General features: G+C 47.4%; 2 non-coding genes across 2 annotated transcripts; both read right to left on the reverse strand.

The window, feature by feature from the left end:
- Positions 1-4,973: 4,973 nt before the first annotated feature.
- On the reverse strand, positions 4,974-5,092 carry LOC137500613 (5S ribosomal RNA). The gene has a single exon (XR_011018121.1). It is a non-coding gene; the product is annotated as a 5S ribosomal RNA (ribosomal RNA).
- Positions 5,093-17,125: 12,033 nt separating this feature from the next.
- On the reverse strand, positions 17,126-17,244 carry LOC137500614 (5S ribosomal RNA). The gene has a single exon (XR_011018122.1). It is a non-coding gene; the product is annotated as a 5S ribosomal RNA (ribosomal RNA).
- Positions 17,245-17,811: the final 567 nt, after the last annotated feature.

The raw sequence follows: 17,811 nt of genomic DNA on the forward strand, positions 1-17,811 counted from the left end.
GGAACCTGAAGCTCCCTTCCCCTTGGTCTGGACCAGCTCTCCGGAAGCCACGGCAGATTTCAGGTACTTCTTGATGAAAGGGGCCAGCTTCTCAGAGTCCACCTTGTAGTTGGCAGAGATGTACTTCTTGATAGCCTGCAGAGAAGATCCACCTCGTTCCTTCAGGCTCTTGATGGCACTGCCCACCATCTCGGAGGTTTTCGGATGGGCAGGCTTGGTGCGAGGTTTCTTCGATGCAGAAGCCTTGCTCTTCTTGGGCGACGCCTGGGCCGGAGCCGAGGCGGGTGCAGATGCTGCCGATGCTGTTGCTGTGTCAGCCATGGTCACGATGAGAATGTGTTCGCGCGCTCCCCTGGTTATCTGAGTGTATCAGGCTACTCGGACCGCGCAGGAAACAGCAGTGGCTGGCTGTCGGGTGGGTTGCGCGGCGACAAGTTGGGGACGTGCTTCCTAGCTCCTTTCTCGTGCTCCCTGCGTCTTTAAGGGGTGGGTTACAATCAGGGTTCGGTTAGGAAGGGATAGTCAAAGGTTTGACGCTGCTCCTCAGGTGGCAGAAGTACTCGTCACCTTGCTTCGGGCGTCCTGATGGAGGTGCGTTCGATGGGCAGCATTTCACCAGCCGCCTCTCCATGCCGACGTTTAGGGGCGGCCGTCGTCGTCGCGACGCCCCCGGGAGTGACCCCCTCTTACCTGAAGGAAGCCCAATCCTTCCTCTAGCAATGGAGCTGAACGGCCATCCTCAGGCTCTAACCCCTTCCGAGTGAGAGCAAAGGCAAGTCAGCCTTTAGGTAGTTTTCCACAGAGTGAAGCAGACCTGCTGTAATCTGCCTCTTGTAGCTTTGCTTGAAAGGACCTACAGGATAAAGGACATAAGTTAGAAGCTAGCCTCCATGACTCGTTCGACTCCTGCTTTCCTGCTGGTAGCGCCAATCTCGTAAAGTCCTAGCCTTTAGGCCTCTATTTATAAGGCTCTCAACTCTGTACAGTCTCTCACATCCAGCAGCTTTCAGCCCCTGTCGGGGGTCGAAAGCTCAGGTTGGGAAAAGGGACAGCCTGCCCAAGGGAACCTCTAGATGTTTCTTAGGGCATAATTAAATTTCCAGTTCGCTACAGAGCCTGTACCGCCTCAGGAGAGGCTTCACCCCTCGCCTGCTGGATGGAGGCATTGTGAGTCGTATCTTACTGCCTCCAGTGGGCTGCGAAGGCAGGATCGAGAACACCGTGACGGAGGAAGGGGCAGTCAGTCCAGACTCTTCAAAGAACAGATTTCCTGTACCAGGAGATGATAAGTCTGTCAGTTTGATAGACCTGGCAACATCCCTTACCTTCGGTCAAATTTCTTTAGGATGAGAGACCCTTTGAGACAGCAACTCAGCAGATTTATTGGAAGGAAGGAAGGAAGGAAGGAAGGAAGGAAGGAAGGAAGGAAGGAAGGAAGGAAGGAAGGACCATGGTTTCCCAACAAACTTCTCTGCAAGACATTGCCACAACTTACAAGGGAAAAAATGTAAAGGTTTGAGGTGCTGCAACACTCATACAGCTAACATCTCACTTAAATGGTCCTGAAAGAAAGAAAGAAAGAAAGAAAGAAAGAAAGAAAGAAAGACAGAAAGAAAGAAAGAAAGAAAGAAAGGAAAATAATAATAATAATAATAATAATAATAATAATAATAATAATAATAATAATAATAATAATAATAAGAAGAAGAAGAAGAAGAAGAAGAAGAAGAAGAAGAAGAAGAAGAAGAAGAAGAAGAAGAAGAAGAAGTTGTGTTTAATGACCCTTCAATAGGAGTTTATTTTTTGAGAGAAGCTAGTGTTTTTACCTTGAATATGTATACTCTGAACGAGGTGAAGCAGAATTTGAAGCCAACTGATCGCGCCGAGACTCGATCTTGCTACCCACCTTCATCATACAGAGTAGCGTATGACGATGATGATGATGATGATGATGATGATGATGATGATGGTAGTAATAACTGTATCCAAAATTCAGGTAACATCAGTTTTTACTCGCAAAATGGTTTCATGATTTCTTTGGCTAAGAGAACCAAGCGGTAACCCTAACCTCGAAAATGAATTGTCGCTCTCGATTTATAAGATGCCCTTTCTTTCTTCGGCCTAGTCGCTATCTAGTCGGCAGTCGTTTGAAATCGTGCAGGTTTCTGCATGGTTCGACGTGCGTATCCTACTAGCAGTTGAAGTCAGCGTGAAATTAAGTACAGTACAGTAACTATGTGTAAGATCTCCTTCACTTGGTGAGACAAGTTGTAGGGCCAAATAAAGGTACAGAGAGCAGAGAGAGCATTACATAACATAGAGCTAAATATGCACTGTACTTGGGTTGATGGTGTATTATACTGAACGCCCTCTTCCCCCCCTCCCCCTGCCATTACATCTTTACTGAATGATTCTGCACAACGTTCCCTGCTGTTAATATTAATCCCCTACTGGGTTTTAGCTTAACGGTATCACTCGGTAATCATCATCATCATGACAGCCTCTGTCCTTCATGCTAAAAATCAGCTGCAGAGAAAAGGACCCTTTGTGTTCTTGCCATTATTATTATTATTATTATTATTATTATTATTATTATTATTATTATTATTATTATTATTATTATTATCATTATCATTTACCTCAGCGAATGAAAGCCCATGTATGAACATTTTTTTGTACATAAGCAACGATCAGCTGCTTTACCGACACCTTGTAATCCAAGAAAGAAAGAAAGAAAGAAAGAAAGAAAGAAAGAAAGAAAGTAAGTATAGGGGTACCTAACCACTCCTGAAAACTACTTTCATTGAAGGTTGTACTAGGCCAAACTCTAGAGACCTCTTACTAAATGGTACCATACTACAGGGCAGGTGTAAAAAATAGTTAATGAAACCGTATAATGAAAGGTACAGACTTAAGAGCAAGTGGCGTACTGGCTTATTATCCCTCCCTTCCAGGACCCTTCTTGCAACCACTAACCACCACCTACACCCCTGCCCAAGCAGTATTCGAGCATCGGGCTGTGTGATGTGGTCGCCTTAGAAGTTTGTGCTAGACAATACCCCAAAGAAAGTAGGTGGTTTAAGACAGGCAATAAAGTTTTAAGTTTTACTCCTCTTCCCTCAAATATGAAGAGAAGTACACCATAATGAGGGGTACTAAGCCATTTAAATTCATGACAGAGACCTGATGATTCTTAGCCCTGCTGATCTAGGGTGACACTTGATATAACCAGGCCAGACCCAGTACCTGAATATTTTTAGGTTATCCAAGCCAAACCTGGGTTATATATTGCCCGAAATATGTAGCATCTACCCTGTAATTAGAAGATGCAGGTGTGACTTCACGACTGGTGATGATATAACGGAGCACAATTTAGCATGTTAGGTACTAGTAGATCCACGATCAGCCCTAGCCGTGTCTGATGCAGAAATCCTAACCTGACTTGGGAAGAACGGTAACTTATTTCTTTCTTTCTTTCTTTCTTTCTTTCTTTCCTTGAACGCTAGCCTGTAGTAGTAAGGCAAGAGGCAGTGATCAGGTGGTCAGCAAAAGGACACATTATTGCTTGAGTTCGAAATTGTCCACTGCCTTAAGTAATAGTCGTATTAGTAGCAGTAATGGTGGTGGTGGTACTACTAGTAAGGTTATGTTCACTATTATCTTACGCCTTTCGTAGATGCCGAGGTGCCGGAAGTTTGTCCCGCAGGAGTTCTTTTTATGCGCCCATATCTACAGACCATCGAAATATCACACGAGTGAGCCGGTGTCGAACCTGTCAAGTAGGGCTCAGAATGGTCTAATTTTAATTCTAGGACGGTAACAGTAACTATACGGAGTTCCGATTCGTTCTACTCAATTTATCACTTGCCAAAAGATCGGTCAGCTGACGTACAAACAACAAAAACGAGTGCTTTCCTCCCTTCACCTAACCTAAAACGTCACGACTCTTTGAACTAACCCTTGTCGTCAAAAGGTTACCTTCTCAGTCTTATTTGAAGGGCGTCTCGTCTTTGATAGAAATGAAAGAGTTTTACAAGTTCCTAGGCTTCAAAACTACGTTACATCGCAACACACGCACTTCGAAGATAGCGGGCTGTGTGTAGGCCACTGTACTGCACTGGTGCCCTACCGTTCGTAAGGAAGCCCGGGAGAGACACGAGCGTACTACAAACTTGTAACTTATTGCCGAACCGTGTCGTAATTTGAATAGCTACTTACCTGAAAGAACATAAAAGGAAATTGTTCGACTCTTTGAGGGGCTGCTAAATGCCGCGGTCGGTTGCTAGGACATGGCTTTCATTGTAATCACGACAGTGTCGATGACGTTGCATGGAAACCACCTTCCTCGCGATTTTCAAGGTGGGCGGGGAGTTTAGAAGCCTCGTTCCGCCCTTTAATAATCTTAATATTGGGAGAAATAGGACGTAGAATGATGTTATGTGCCATAAGAGGCCTGCAGGATAAGCTACACTAACCTAAAAGAATAAGAACAGCAAGTTTAGACATAGGGACGTACGATAGGAGGTACGAAAGTTAAAATCCTGGCACGAGTAATTGGAAGCGGTGCTAGGCTCAGCAAGGGTCCCCTAGGTCGACACACACACACACACACACACACACACACACACACACACACACACACAGAGAGAGAGAGAGAGAGAGAGAGAGAGAGAGAGAGAGACGACGAATAATAATAATAATAATAATAATAATAATAATAATAATAATAATAATAACAACAACAACGATGATGATGATGTCGCCGCCGCCAGGTTAGGCCGGTCACCTAGGAGGAAATGCAATACTACGCTAAGCTTCGTTCCTGTATAGCCACGGGGTCGAAGAGCAGCAAAAGGTCTAGCTAGTTTCAGACGTAACAAAAAACGTGATTTAAGCAATTTCTGCTGGCCTGAGGCAAAAGTTGAAAGTAAGTTGTCGTACTGGGACTGGGAAACTTGGTAAAAAGGGAATTGAGCCAACGGCACGTGGTGTTCCCAAGCGGTCACCCATCCAAGTACTGACCACGCCCAATGTTGCTTAACTGCGGTGATCGGACGAGAACCGGTGTATTCAACATGGTATGGCCGTTGGCGAGAGAACGGAGCTTGAAACGTCCATACGAACCGCAAAGCGAGTTTCCTGGAGGTCTTTGTGGCGCGGGGGCGTTGGCAATGGTGCAGGGGTGTGCTCGGAGGTCGCCGTCGCGGAGCGGGCGCGGGTGGTTGTCGCGCTCCGCGGCGAAACGTACCCTAACTCGACTTAACCCCACTTCTCGTAACCTAACCCCAAAAAAACGCGCGCGCTGGCGCGCGCGCGCACACACACACGGGAAGTGTCGAGGGTTGTAATAATAATAATAATAATAATAATAATAATTACTGAAGGTGGTTGTGAAGGGGCCGGCGCTGTAGCGCAGGGGCAGCGTGCCTGCCTCGTAGCTGGGGGGCCCGGGTTCAATTCCCGGCCAGGCAAAGGAATTTTACCTCGATCTAATGGCTGCTTTGAGGTCCACTCAGCCTGCTTGCTTAGGGGCTGTAGTGCCATGGGGCTTGGTCTGGTTTTCATTGTAAAGGACAAAGCAGGAGGATTTTTAGCAATAAGGTAATGTAGTAGTAGTAGTAGTAGTAGTTCTTCCCTCCTTAGCTTATGATTTGAATGTTTTGCACTGTCTTTCGATGTATATGAAGTAGGACAGATAGATAAAATCAGAGTGGAGTTGATAACAAGGCTAACAGATGCTGCTCTTTTTTTTAAAGGTGTGGTGGCCCTGAAAAGGGCCGTTTGTTAAGAATGCAGCAAGGCAGAAAACCTGGCACCTTACTTGGAGCTGGTGTATTTGGTAACTGCCTTGGTACCCTCACTGACGGCGTGCTTGGCCAGCTCACCGGGCAACAGGAGGCGGACGGCAGTCTGGATCTCCCGACTGGTGATGGTGGAGCGCTTGTTGTAGTGGGCCAGACGGGAAGCCTCAGCGGCGATGCGCTCGAAGATGTCGTTGACAAAGCTGTTCATGATGCTCATCGCCTTGCTGGAGATGCCAGTATCAGGATGTACCTGTTTAAGCACCTTGTAGATGTAGATGGCATAGCTTTCCTTCCTCTTGCGCTTCTTCTTCTTGTCTCCCTTGGAGATGTTCTTCTGGGCCTTGCCGGCTTTCTTGGCTGCCTTTCCGCTTGTCTTGGGTGGCATGGTTGTCTGGGATGTCTCCTAGAAAGTAAATTTTTCGGCCCCCTTGCAATTCTTTTTAAGACCGAGAGGGCTGCATGCGACTAGCCAATGAGCGCAAGCTTACTGCAGCCTTATTGGTTGGCTCGTAACGTTGAGCAACCTTGCAGGCTACAAAACTGGTGCGCAGAGTGATTCGGTATCATTTTCCCTTCGAAGTAGAGCAGCAGAGCATCATAGCATCATGTCAGGACGAGGAAAGGGAGGAAAAGTGAAGGGCAAGTCCAAGAGTCGCTCCAGCCGTGCAGGCCTGCAGTTCCCTGTCGGCCGTATCCACCGTCTCCTCCGCAAGGGAAACTACGCTGAGCGAGTGGGTGCTGGGGCTCCTGTGTACCTGGCTGCAGTCATGGAATACCTGGCAGCTGAAGTTCTTGAGTTGGCGGGCAATGCAGCCCGTGACAACAAGAAGACCAGGATCATCCCTCGTCACTTACAGTTGGCCATCCGTAACGACGAGGAGTTGAACAAGTTGCTGTCTGGAGTGACCATTGCCCAGGGTGGTGTTCTGCCCAACATCCAGGCAGTGCTCCTGCCTAAGAAGACCGAGAAGAAGGCTTAAGTTCCTGTTCTCGGTCAGGGCGTTGGCTCACCGGAAAAATATAAATAAACGGCCCTTTTCAGGGCCACCAACTCCTTAAGATAAGAGCTGTTTGTCTATCATGCTGCTATAGCTATCTTAGCAGAAGTATGGAGAAATCCTGAAGTGATAGAGCAGTTCAGACAACTCTCCTAATAATAATGATAATAATAACAATAATGAGACACTGCAAATATGAGGGCATCTGTAACATTAGCCAGGAGAGCACAAGAATAGCCTTTCCTTTGAGGTTATTTATTTAAGGGGGAAATGAGTAAGGTAGCTCCAGGCCCCTCTTAATATTTAATTTTCAGAAGGGAAGGAAGAAGGAAGTACATTATAGATTTCTTTTCATTTCATTTATGCTGTATAATTCTGTTCTTGACTGCTGGATACTACCAACCTATGCATGTAAGAACACACACTTAACTAGAAAGGAAAGGAAAGGATACTTAAAGTAGTATATTTACAATACTTTGTCTTTTAGACGTGCACAGCAAGGAAGATAATGTTTGTTTTCTCTTGTTAGCATTAAAATGTAGACATCATAACTGATAATGAGGGCTTTTTTCCGTGCAGGTTTCGGGGAGATGACTGTTTTGAGAGGGAGAATAGCGCAAGCTACGTTAGAGGAGTACTGTAAGTGGGACTCTGTGCTCTTTTGAGAGGTAAGTGGTGGCCCTGAAAAGGGCCGTTTTTTAAATACTGCATGCTCACAAACGGGAGCACGCTCGGAGGAGACTTAACCACCAAAACCGTACAGGGTGCGTCCCTGCCTCTTGAGAGCATAGACGACATCCATGGCGGTCACGGTCTTCCTCTTGGCGTGCTCGGTGTAGGTGACGGCATCCCGGATAACGTTCTCCAGGAATACCTTGAGCACGCCACGGGTCTCCTCGTAGATAAGTCCCGAAATACGCTTGACTCCACCTCTGCGAGCGAGACGTCTGATGGCAGGCTTAGTGATGCCCTGGATGTTGTCTCGGAGCACCTTCCTGTGACGCTTGGCGCCTCCTTTGCCGAGTCCCTTGCCTCCCTTGCCTCGTCCGGTCATGATAGATCAGTAGAGCTGCGAGTTCAGAGCTAGAATGCGGCTGGCACTCGAGGCCCCTCGCTTTTGTTGAAAGTGCCTGGCCCCGGTGACGTCAGCACCGCCCGGCCAATGGGAGTGCAGCTGCTACCGAGGGTGGGGGAAGCGAAGCAATAAAACAGTCGGGCAGCAAGCCCCCGAACCATTCTTCCTGGGACGAGTCGACAGTGAGCACGTGATGGCCCGTACTAAGCAGACTGCACGTAAATCTACCGGAGGCAAGGCCCCGCGCAAGCAACTGGCCACCAAGGCTGCCCGTAAGAGCGCGCCTGCCACCGGAGGAGTGAAGAAGCCTCATCGCTACAGGCCCGGTACCGTGGCCCTGCGTGAGATCAGACGCTACCAGAAGAGCACTGAGCTTCTGATCCGCAAGCTGCCCTTCCAGCGGCTGGTGAGAGAGATAGCTCAGGACTTCAAGACCGACCTGCGCTTCCAGAGCTCGGCTGTCATGGCCTTGCAGGAGGCCAGTGAGGCCTACCTGGTGGGTCTTTTTGAAGACACCAACTTGTGTGCCATCCACGCCAAGCGTGTCACCATCATGCCTAAGGACATCCAGCTCGCCCGCCGCATCCGTGGCGAACGTGCCTAAGTCCGGTGCTTGTCTTATGGCTGGAGCTTTACCAAACGGCCCTTTTCAGGGCCACCAAAATTTCCTAGAAGAGTAGTTATTGTCTCTCTGGTCTAGGATAGAAGGAAAACGAAAAGAAAAAAAGCTAGTGGTTCCTCTAGGTTCAAGGAAAAATCTAAGAGTAACAGAATATAATAATAATAACAATAATAATAATAATAATAATAATAATAATAATAATAATAATAATCTTGAGTATTGAGTACAATAATTCATTAATTAATATCTAGGACGTGATAGTAATAATAATAATAATAATAATAATAATAATAATAATAATAATAACAACAACAACAGCAACAGCAAAAGTGCAGTAAGTAAGGATAAAGAAAAATGTAGTTAAGTACAATAATAATGAAATTTGAAGAGTGAGTCGCCCCGCAATGAGACAAACTAGCCTGTTTAGGAGGCAGAGATAGGAGAGGCCAGGGTTCCAGCCTTGGACAGTGACTGACATAATATGCTCTCTTGGGGAATAAAATTGATGGCCCTGATAAGGGCCGTTTTTCCTCTGCTCCTACGAGAGCAAGAGGTGCGTGTAGAAGGAAGCAAGAACATGAAATGTCCTCACTTCCTTTTTGCTGGTGCCTTTTTAGGCGAGGCCTTGGGCTTAGCGGCCTTTTTAGGCTTAGGTGCCTTAGGTTTCTTAGTGGGCACCTTGGCGGCCTTCTTAGCCTTGGAAGGAGCCTTCTGCTTGGGTTTGGGAGCAGGAGCGGCCTTCTTCTTCTCGGCAGGCTTTTTGGAAATGGCTTTCTTGGCTGCAGCCTTGGCTCCACCAGCCTTCTTCGCCTTGGGGATGCGCTTCTCCTTGGGGGCAGCGGACCGCTTGACAGGGGCTGCGCTGGCCTTCTCCGGCTTGGCAGCCGAAGCGAGCTTGAAGGAACCTGAAGCTCCCTTCCCCTTGGTCTGGACCAGCTCTCCGGAAGCCACGGCAGATTTCAGGTACTTCTTGATGAAAGGGGCCAGCTTCTCAGAGTCCACCTTGTAGTTGGCAGAGATGTACTTCTTGATAGCCTGCAGAGAAGATCCACCTCGTTCCTTCAGGCTCTTGATGGCACTGCCCACCATCTCGGAGGTTTTCGGATGGGCAGGCTTGGTGCGAGGTTTCTTCGATGCAGAAGCCTTGCTCTTCTTGGGCGACGCCTGGGCCGGAGCCGAGGCGGGTGCAGATGCTGCCGATGCTGTTGCTGTGTCAGCCATGGTCACGATGAGAATGTGTTCGCGCGCTCCCTGGTCATCCGTATGTTCCACCTATCTCCGTAGAGATAGATGGTTTGTGAGGTGCCGATACCGGTGCGCTGTTCCGCGCTCCTCTGTCGGCTTTTATGTGTTGTTGACTGTTGTGTGATTTTTCTTTATGTGTATAATTGATCAGTTATGTGTTAGGTTCATTATTATAGTGGGTTTCTGTGTGCGTATGTGTTTTGGTCACCCATCCAGTGGGTGACCATTCCCAATGTTGCTTAACTGTCTGTGTGTGTGCTTGTGTGTATGTGTGTGTGTGAGTGTTGTGCGTCTGAGTAGTAGTGTTGTGAGTGTGTTAATTTGGCCGGGGAAAACGCGACATTCCGTGATCATGGCTAGCACAGTTTGTGTATACGATGTTGCTTGCCCTGATTATAGGGCTTGCATAGCTAGTGTTGCTTTCAGAAGTTTGCAACGCTACATCGTATTTACTGTCGCAGCATACTATTTTGTGTTGTAAAATAGCAGCTATTGCGGGTGTTATGTAAAGAACAGCATTAGGTGTTAAATTTGGAAAGTAGTGAGCATCTGATATGTGCAGTTGTTGGCACACCGCCTCGGCTGTACCCGAGTTCCAGTGCTTTGGAAGTGAGGACAATTGCTTGGTGGTTCTTCTTGGCGGGAGGGGGGGGGGGATTAGTTTATGATAAGCTGTCTAGTGGGCATGGGAATTGTGGGCTGATTCTGGGGTGTAAGGAGTTTGAGTAGTAGTAGATGGATGAGGGTAGAGATGTCCTGGTTTATTTGGATGGGTTGTTCTGGGGTGGTAGGTACTGGGTTCGACTGGGTGGGTACTGGGATCGACTGAGAAGAGACTGGTGTACTGCGTGTGAATAGGTGCCGTGAATGTTTGTGATGTGCTTTGACTGCCTTTTTAATGAAGGGGCATCCAGGGAAAGAGGCGGCGTGGCCGCCTTGACAGTTAGCACACTTAGCCTCGTTCCGTGGGACCGTGCAGACAGTGTGACGGTGGGAACCACCACATCTGTTGCAGCGGGTGGGTTCAGTGCAATTGGCAGCTGAGTGATGGAGTTTGAGGCAGTTAAAGCACTGAGTTACAAGTGTGGGTCTGGGGGGGGGACGGGTTCGAGTTTCTGTAGTTGTGTGAGGTGTTGGTATGTGCTTGGACTTGGGAGCAGGTTTTTTACGCCTGCTCCCAGTCTGAGTGTATTTGTGCAGTGTTTCCGTGCTCGGTGGTGAGACTGATGAGATCCCACGCCCGGGCTCGGTGGTTGTTTGGGGGGGGAGGGGAGGGGTCTGTTGTGTGTCAGTGTTTGCGAGTGGACTAGAGGCTGTTTCCTGGGTAGTTTCTGCCTCTGTCCCGTCTGTCTGAGTGTTCTTGGTGGTGGTGGTTGGAGGAGGGAGAGGGGGGGGAAGAGGAGGGTACGTTTGGGAGGATGATTCTATGGTTTCGGTGGGTACAGGATGGATTAGGATTGGAGTTGGGATACCTGCCTTTAGTAAAATATTAATTATATCTGGGATGAATTTGTTCCTGATGGGGGTGATGAGGAGGTGACAGTTGTGTGTTTCCTCAATAACTGCAATGAATTTACGGATGAAGGGCTGGATAGTTTCAATGATGATTTTACGGGAAAGTGGTATTGGGCCTGGAGAAGTTAGGGGTAGTAGAAGGATGTCACATTTTTGCGAAGTGGGGAATGGAGAATCGTGTCTGATGTAGCGGAAGGGGTGCTCAAAATCGTGCTGTTCCTCCTCTTCTTCTGCCTCTTCCTCGGATGATTCAGTCTCTTCCTCAGAAGTTTCTTCTTGCGCCGTGGGGGTGGGTTGGTTTTCACGGAATTGGTACTGGAGTTTGTTGCTGGTGAGAATGTCGGCTATTGCTTGGTTATTGGAAGGGTGGTTGGTGAATAGGAAGAAGAATACTGCATGTTTTTGGGTGCGGTGGATGAGGTGGGTTTCTTCCCTGATGCTATGGATGAGGTGGGTGCAGGGTCGGAATTTTGAGGCGAGCATTTTCCTGAAGGAGGGTAGGTTGTCAAGGTTGGGGCAGGCTATTATAAAGTAGTTGGTTTGATCGTGCTTTAATTGGTGGTTGAAGGTAACGTTCAGGGGCTGGGCGAAATCGGAATATGGGCCCCAGCTACTCAATCCACCAGGGTTATCCATATTCCTTACTGGTATTGTCAGACTTGGCAGGTGGGTTGGGAAAAAAGAAGCACTGGAACGGTCAAACTCCGTGGAGGACCAATCGCCTATTAGGGTGCACACAGCAGGTACCAGTCGTGCCAGGTGTAGTTTTGCCGGGTCGCACCGGGACAAGTCACGAGCAGGCAACCAAACTGTGTGCTAGACAAAAGCTCTTTTTCTTTATCAGGCTTCTTTAGTGTGCCCGCACAAGGCAGGCGGACTGTAATGGTCTGGAGGTAGCTGGGTGACTGATGGCGACCGCAGAAGGACTCGTTGGAGTATATCCGAAAAGTCGGACCGCGCTGGGAACGGCTGTGGACGACAAGATGGCGGCCGTTGCCGGGCAAATCTTGTTGCGGCTGGCGGTCGGTGGCTGGAGGGCGAGCCGGGCTCGCTTAGCAGGAAAGCTCGGTGGAGCGCTCCAAGCGGCGGGGAGCAGTACTTTAGTACCGAAGGCGAGAGTAGCTAGCGGGAGACGGCAAAGCGCTGTCGGTTGGCAGGGTACTCGCTCGGTGGCTGGGCTCTCTGGCGATGTTGACTGCTCAGAGCATAAGCTTGGAATGTGTTGTTCGTGTTCGCGCGCTCCCCTGGTTATCTGAGTGTATCAGGCTACTCGGACCGCGCAGGAAACAGCAGTGGCTGGCTGTCGGGTGGGTTGCGCGGCGACAAGTTGGGGACGTGCTTCCTAGCTCCTTTCTCGTGCTCCCTGCGTCTTTAAGGGGTGGGTTACAATCAGGGTTCGGTTAGGAAGGGATAGTCAAAGGTTTGACGCTGCTCCTCAGGTGGCAGAAGTACTCGTCACCTTGCTTCGGGCGTCCTGATGGAGGTGCGTTCGATGGGCAGCATTTCACCAGCCGCCTCTCCATGCCGACGTTTAGGGGCGGCCGTCGTCGTCGCGACGCCCCCGGGAGTGACCCCCTCTTACCTGAAGGAAGCCCAATCCTTCCTCTAGCAATGGAGCTGAACGGCCATCCTCAGGCTCTAACCCCTTCCGAGTGAGAGCAAAGGCAAGTCAGCCTTTAGGTAGTTTTCCACAGAGTGAAGCAGACCTGCTGTAATCTGCCTCTTGTAGCTTTGCTTGAAAGGACCTACAGGATAAAGGACATAAGTTAGAAGCTAGCCTCCATGACTCGTTCGACTCCTGCTTTCCTGCTGGTAGCGCCAATCTCGTAAAGTCCTAGCCTTTAGGCCTCTATTTATAAGGCTCTCAACTCTGTACAGTCTCTCACATCCAGCAGCTTTCAGCCCCTGTCGGGGGTCGAAAGCTCAGGTTGGGAAAAGGGACAGCCTGCCCAAGGGAACCTCTAGATGTTTCTTAGGGCATAATTAAATTTCCAGTTCGCTACAGAGCCTGTACCGCCTCAGGAGAGGCTTCACCCCTCGCCTGCTGGATGGAGGCATTGTGAGTCGTATCTTACTGCCTCCAGTGGGCTGCGAAGGCAGGATCGAGAACACCGTGACGGAGGAAGGGGCAGTCAGTCCAGACTCTTCAAAGAACAGATTTCCTGTACCAGGAGATGATAAGTCTGTCAGTTTGATAGACCTGGCAACATCCCTTACCTTCGGTCAAATTTCTTTAGGATGAGAGACCCTTTGAGACAGCAACTCAGCAGATTTATTGGAAGGAAGGAAGGAAGGAAGGAAGGAAGGAAGGAAGGAAGGAAGGAAGGAAGGAAGGAAGGACCATGGTTTCCCAACAAACTTCTCTGCAAGACATTGCCACAACTTACAAGGGAAAAAATGTAAAGGTTTGAGGTGCTGCAACACTCATACAGCTAACATCTCACTTAAATGGTCCTGAAAGAAAGAAAGAAAGAAAGAAAGAAAGAAAGAAAGAAAGAAAGACAGAAAGAAAGAAAGAAAGAAAGAAAGGAAAATAATAATAATAATAATAATAATAATAATAATAATAATAATAATAATAATAATAATAATAAGAAGAAGAAGAAGAAGAAGAAGAAGAAGAAGAAGAAGAAGAAGAAGAAGAAGAAGAAGAAGAAGAAGTTGTGTTTAATGACCCTTCAATAGGAGTTTATTTTTTGAGAGAAGCTAGTGTTTTTACCTTGAATATGTATACTCTGAACGAGGTGAAGCAGAATTTGAAGCCAACTGATCGCGCCGAGACTCGATCTTGCTACCCACCTTCATCATACAGAGTAGCGTATGACGATGATGATGATGATGATGATGATGATGATGATGATGGTAGTAATAACTGTATCCAAAATTCAGGTAACATCAGTTTTTACTCGCAAAATGGTTTCATGATTTCTTTGGCTAAGAGAACCAAGCGGTAACCCTAACCTCGAAAATGAATTGTCGCTCTCGATTTATAAGATGCCCTTTCTTTCTTCGGCCTAGTCGCTATCTAGTCGGCAGTCGTTTGAAATCGTGCAGGTTTCTGCATGGTTCGACGTGCGTATCCTACTAGCAGTTGAAGTCAGCGTGAAATTAAGTACAGTACAGTAACTATGTGTAAGATCTCCTTCACTTGGTGAGACAAGTTGTAGGGCCAAATAAAGGTACAGAGAGCAGAGAGAGCATTACATAACATAGAGCTAAATATGCACTGTACTTGGGTTGATGGTGTATTATACTGAACGCCCTCTTCCCCCCCTCCCCCTGCCATTACATCTTTACTGAATGATTCTGCACAACGTTCCCTGCTGTTAATATTAATCCCCTACTGGGTTTTAGCTTAACGGTATCACTCGGTAATCATCATCATCATGACAGCCTCTGTCCTTCATGCTAAAAATCAGCTGCAGAGAAAAGGACCCTTTGTGTTCTTGCCATTATTATTATTATTATTATTATTATTATTATTATTATTATTATTATTATTATTATTATTATTATTATTATTATCATTATCATTTACCTCAGCGAATGAAAGCCCATGTATGAACATTTTTTTGTACATAAGCAACGATCAGCTGCTTTACCGACACCTTGTAATCCAAGAAAGAAAGAAAGAAAGAAAGAAAGAAAGAAAGAAAGAAAGTAAGTATAGGGGTACCTAACCACTCCTGAAAACTACTTTCATTGAAGGTTGTACTAGGCCAAACTCTAGAGACCTCTTACTAAATGGTACCATACTACAGGGCAGGTGTAAAAAATAGTTAATGAAACCGTATAATGAAAGGTACAGACTTAAGAGCAAGTGGCGTACTGGCTTATTATCCCTCCCTTCCAGGACCCTTCTTGCAACCACTAACCACCACCTACACCCCTGCCCAAGCAGTATTCGAGCATCGGGCTGTGTGATGTGGTCGCCTTAGAAGTTTGTGCTAGACAATACCCCAAAGAAAGTAGGTGGTTTAAGACAGGCAATAAAGTTTTAAGTTTTACTCCTCTTCCCTCAAATATGAAGAGAAGTACACCATAATGAGGGGTACTAAGCCATTTAAATTCATGACAGAGACCTGATGATTCTTAGCCCTGCTGATCTAGGGTGACACTTGATATAACCAGGCCAGACCCAGTACCTGAATATTTTTAGGTTATCCAAGCCAAACCTGGGTTATATATTGCCCGAAATATGTAGCATCTACCCTGTAATTAGAAGATGCAGGTGTGACTTCACGACTGGTGATGATATAACGGAGCACAATTTAGCATGTTAGGTACTAGTAGATCCACGATCAGCCCTAGCCGTGTCTGATGCAGAAATCCTAACCTGACTTGGGAAGAACGGTAACTTATTTCTTTCTTTCTTTCTTTCTTTCTTTCCTTGAACGCTAGCCTGTAGTAGTAAGGCAAGAGGCAGTGATCAGGTGGTCAGCAAAAGGACACATTATTGCTTGAGTTCGAAATTGTCCACTGCCTTAAGTAATAGTCGTATTAGTAGCAGTAATGGTGGTGGTGGTACTACTAGTAAGGTTATGTTCACTATTATCTTACGCCTTTCGTAGATGCCGAGGTGCCGGAAGTTTGTCCCGCAGGAGTTCTTTTTATGCGCCCATATCTACAGACCATCGAAATATCACACGAGTGAGCCGGTGTCGAACCTGTCAAGTAGGGCTCAGAATGGTCTAATTTTAATTCTAGGACGGTAACAGTAACTATACGGAGTTCCGATTCGTTCTACTCAATTTATCACTTGCCAAAAGATCGGTCAGCTGACGTACAAACAACAAAAACGAGTGCTTTCCTCCCTTCACCTAACCTAAAACGTCACGACTCTTTGAACTAACCCTTGTCGTCAAAAGGTTACCTTCTCAGTCTTATTTGAAGGGCGTCTCGTCTTTGATAGAAATGAAAGAGTTTTACAAGTTCCTAGGCTTCAAAACTACGTTACATCGCAACACACGCACTTCGAAGATAGCGGGCTGTGTGTAGGCCACTGTACTGCACTGGTGCCCTACCGTTCGTAAGGAAGCCCGGGAGAGACACGAGCGTACTACAAACTTGTAACTTATTGCCGAACCGTGTCGTAATTTGAATAGCTACTTACCTGAAAGAACATAAAAGGAAATTGTTCGACTCTTTGAGGGGCTGCTAAATGCCGCGGTCGGTTGCTAGGACATGGCTTTCATTGTAATCACGACAGTGTCGATGACGTTGCATGGAAACCACCTTCCTCGCGATTTTCAAGGTGGGCGGGGAGTTTAGAAGCCTCGTTCCGCCCTTTAATAATCTTAATATTGGGAGAAATAGGACGTAGAATGATGTTATGTGCCATAAGAGGCCTGCAGGATAAGCTACACTAACCTAAAAGAATAAGAACAGCAAGTTTAGACATAGGGACGTACGATAGGAGGTACGAAAGTTAAAATCCTGGCACGAGTAATTGGAAGCGGTGCTAGGCTCAGCAAGGGTCCCCTAGGTCGACACACACACACACACACACACACACACACACACACACACACACACAGAGAGAGAGAGAGAGAGAGAGAGAGAGAGAGAGAGAGACGACGAATAATAATAATAATAATAATAATAATAATAATAATAATAATAATAATAATAACAACAACGATGATGATGATGTCGCCGCCGCCAGGTTAGGCCGGTCACCTAGGAGGAAATGCAATACTACGCTAAGCTTCGTTCCTGTATAGCCACGGGGTCGAAGAGCAGCAAAAGGTCTAGCTAGTTTCAGACGTAACAAAAAACGTGATTTAAGCAATTTCTGCTGGCCTGAGGCAAAAGTTGAAAGTAAGTTGTCGTACTGGGACTGGGAAACTTGGTAAAAAGGGAATTGAGCCAACGGCACGTGGTGTTCCCAAGCGGTCACCCATCCAAGTACTGACCACGCCCAATGTTGCTTAACTGCGGTGATCGGACGAGAACCGGTGTATTCAACATGGTATGGCCGTTGGCGAGAGAACGGAGCTTGAAACGTCCATACGAACCGCAAAGCGAGTTTCCTGGAGGTCTTTGTGGCGCGGGGGCGTTGGCAATGGTGCAGGGGTGTGCTCGGAGGTCGCCGTCGCGGAGCGGGCGCGGGTGGTTGTCGCGCTCCGCGGCGAAACGTACCCTAACTCGACTTAACCCCACTTCTCGTAACCTAACCCCAAAAAAACGCGCGCGCTGGCGCGCGCGCGCACACACACACGGGAAGTGTCGAGGGTTGTAATAATAATAATAATAATAATAATAATAATTACTGAAGGTGGTTGTGAAGGGGCCGGCGCTGTAGCGCAGGGGCAGCGTGCCTGCCTCGTAGCTGGGGGGCCCGGGTTCAATTCCCGGCCAGGCAAAGGAATTTTACCTCGATCTAATGGCTGCTTTGAGGTCCACTCAGCCTGCTTGCTTAGGGGCTGTAGTGCCATGGGGCTTGGTCTGGTTTTCATTGTAAAGGACAAAGCAGGAGGATTTTTAGCAATAAGGTAATGTAGTAGTAGTAGTAGTAGTAGTTCTTCCCTCCTTAGCTTATGATTTGAATGT

This window comes from Anabrus simplex, chromosome 4 (assembly GCF_040414725.1).
Source record: "Anabrus simplex isolate iqAnaSimp1 chromosome 4, ASM4041472v1, whole genome shotgun sequence".
NCBI lineage: Eukaryota > Metazoa > Arthropoda > Insecta > Orthoptera > Tettigoniidae > Anabrus > Anabrus simplex.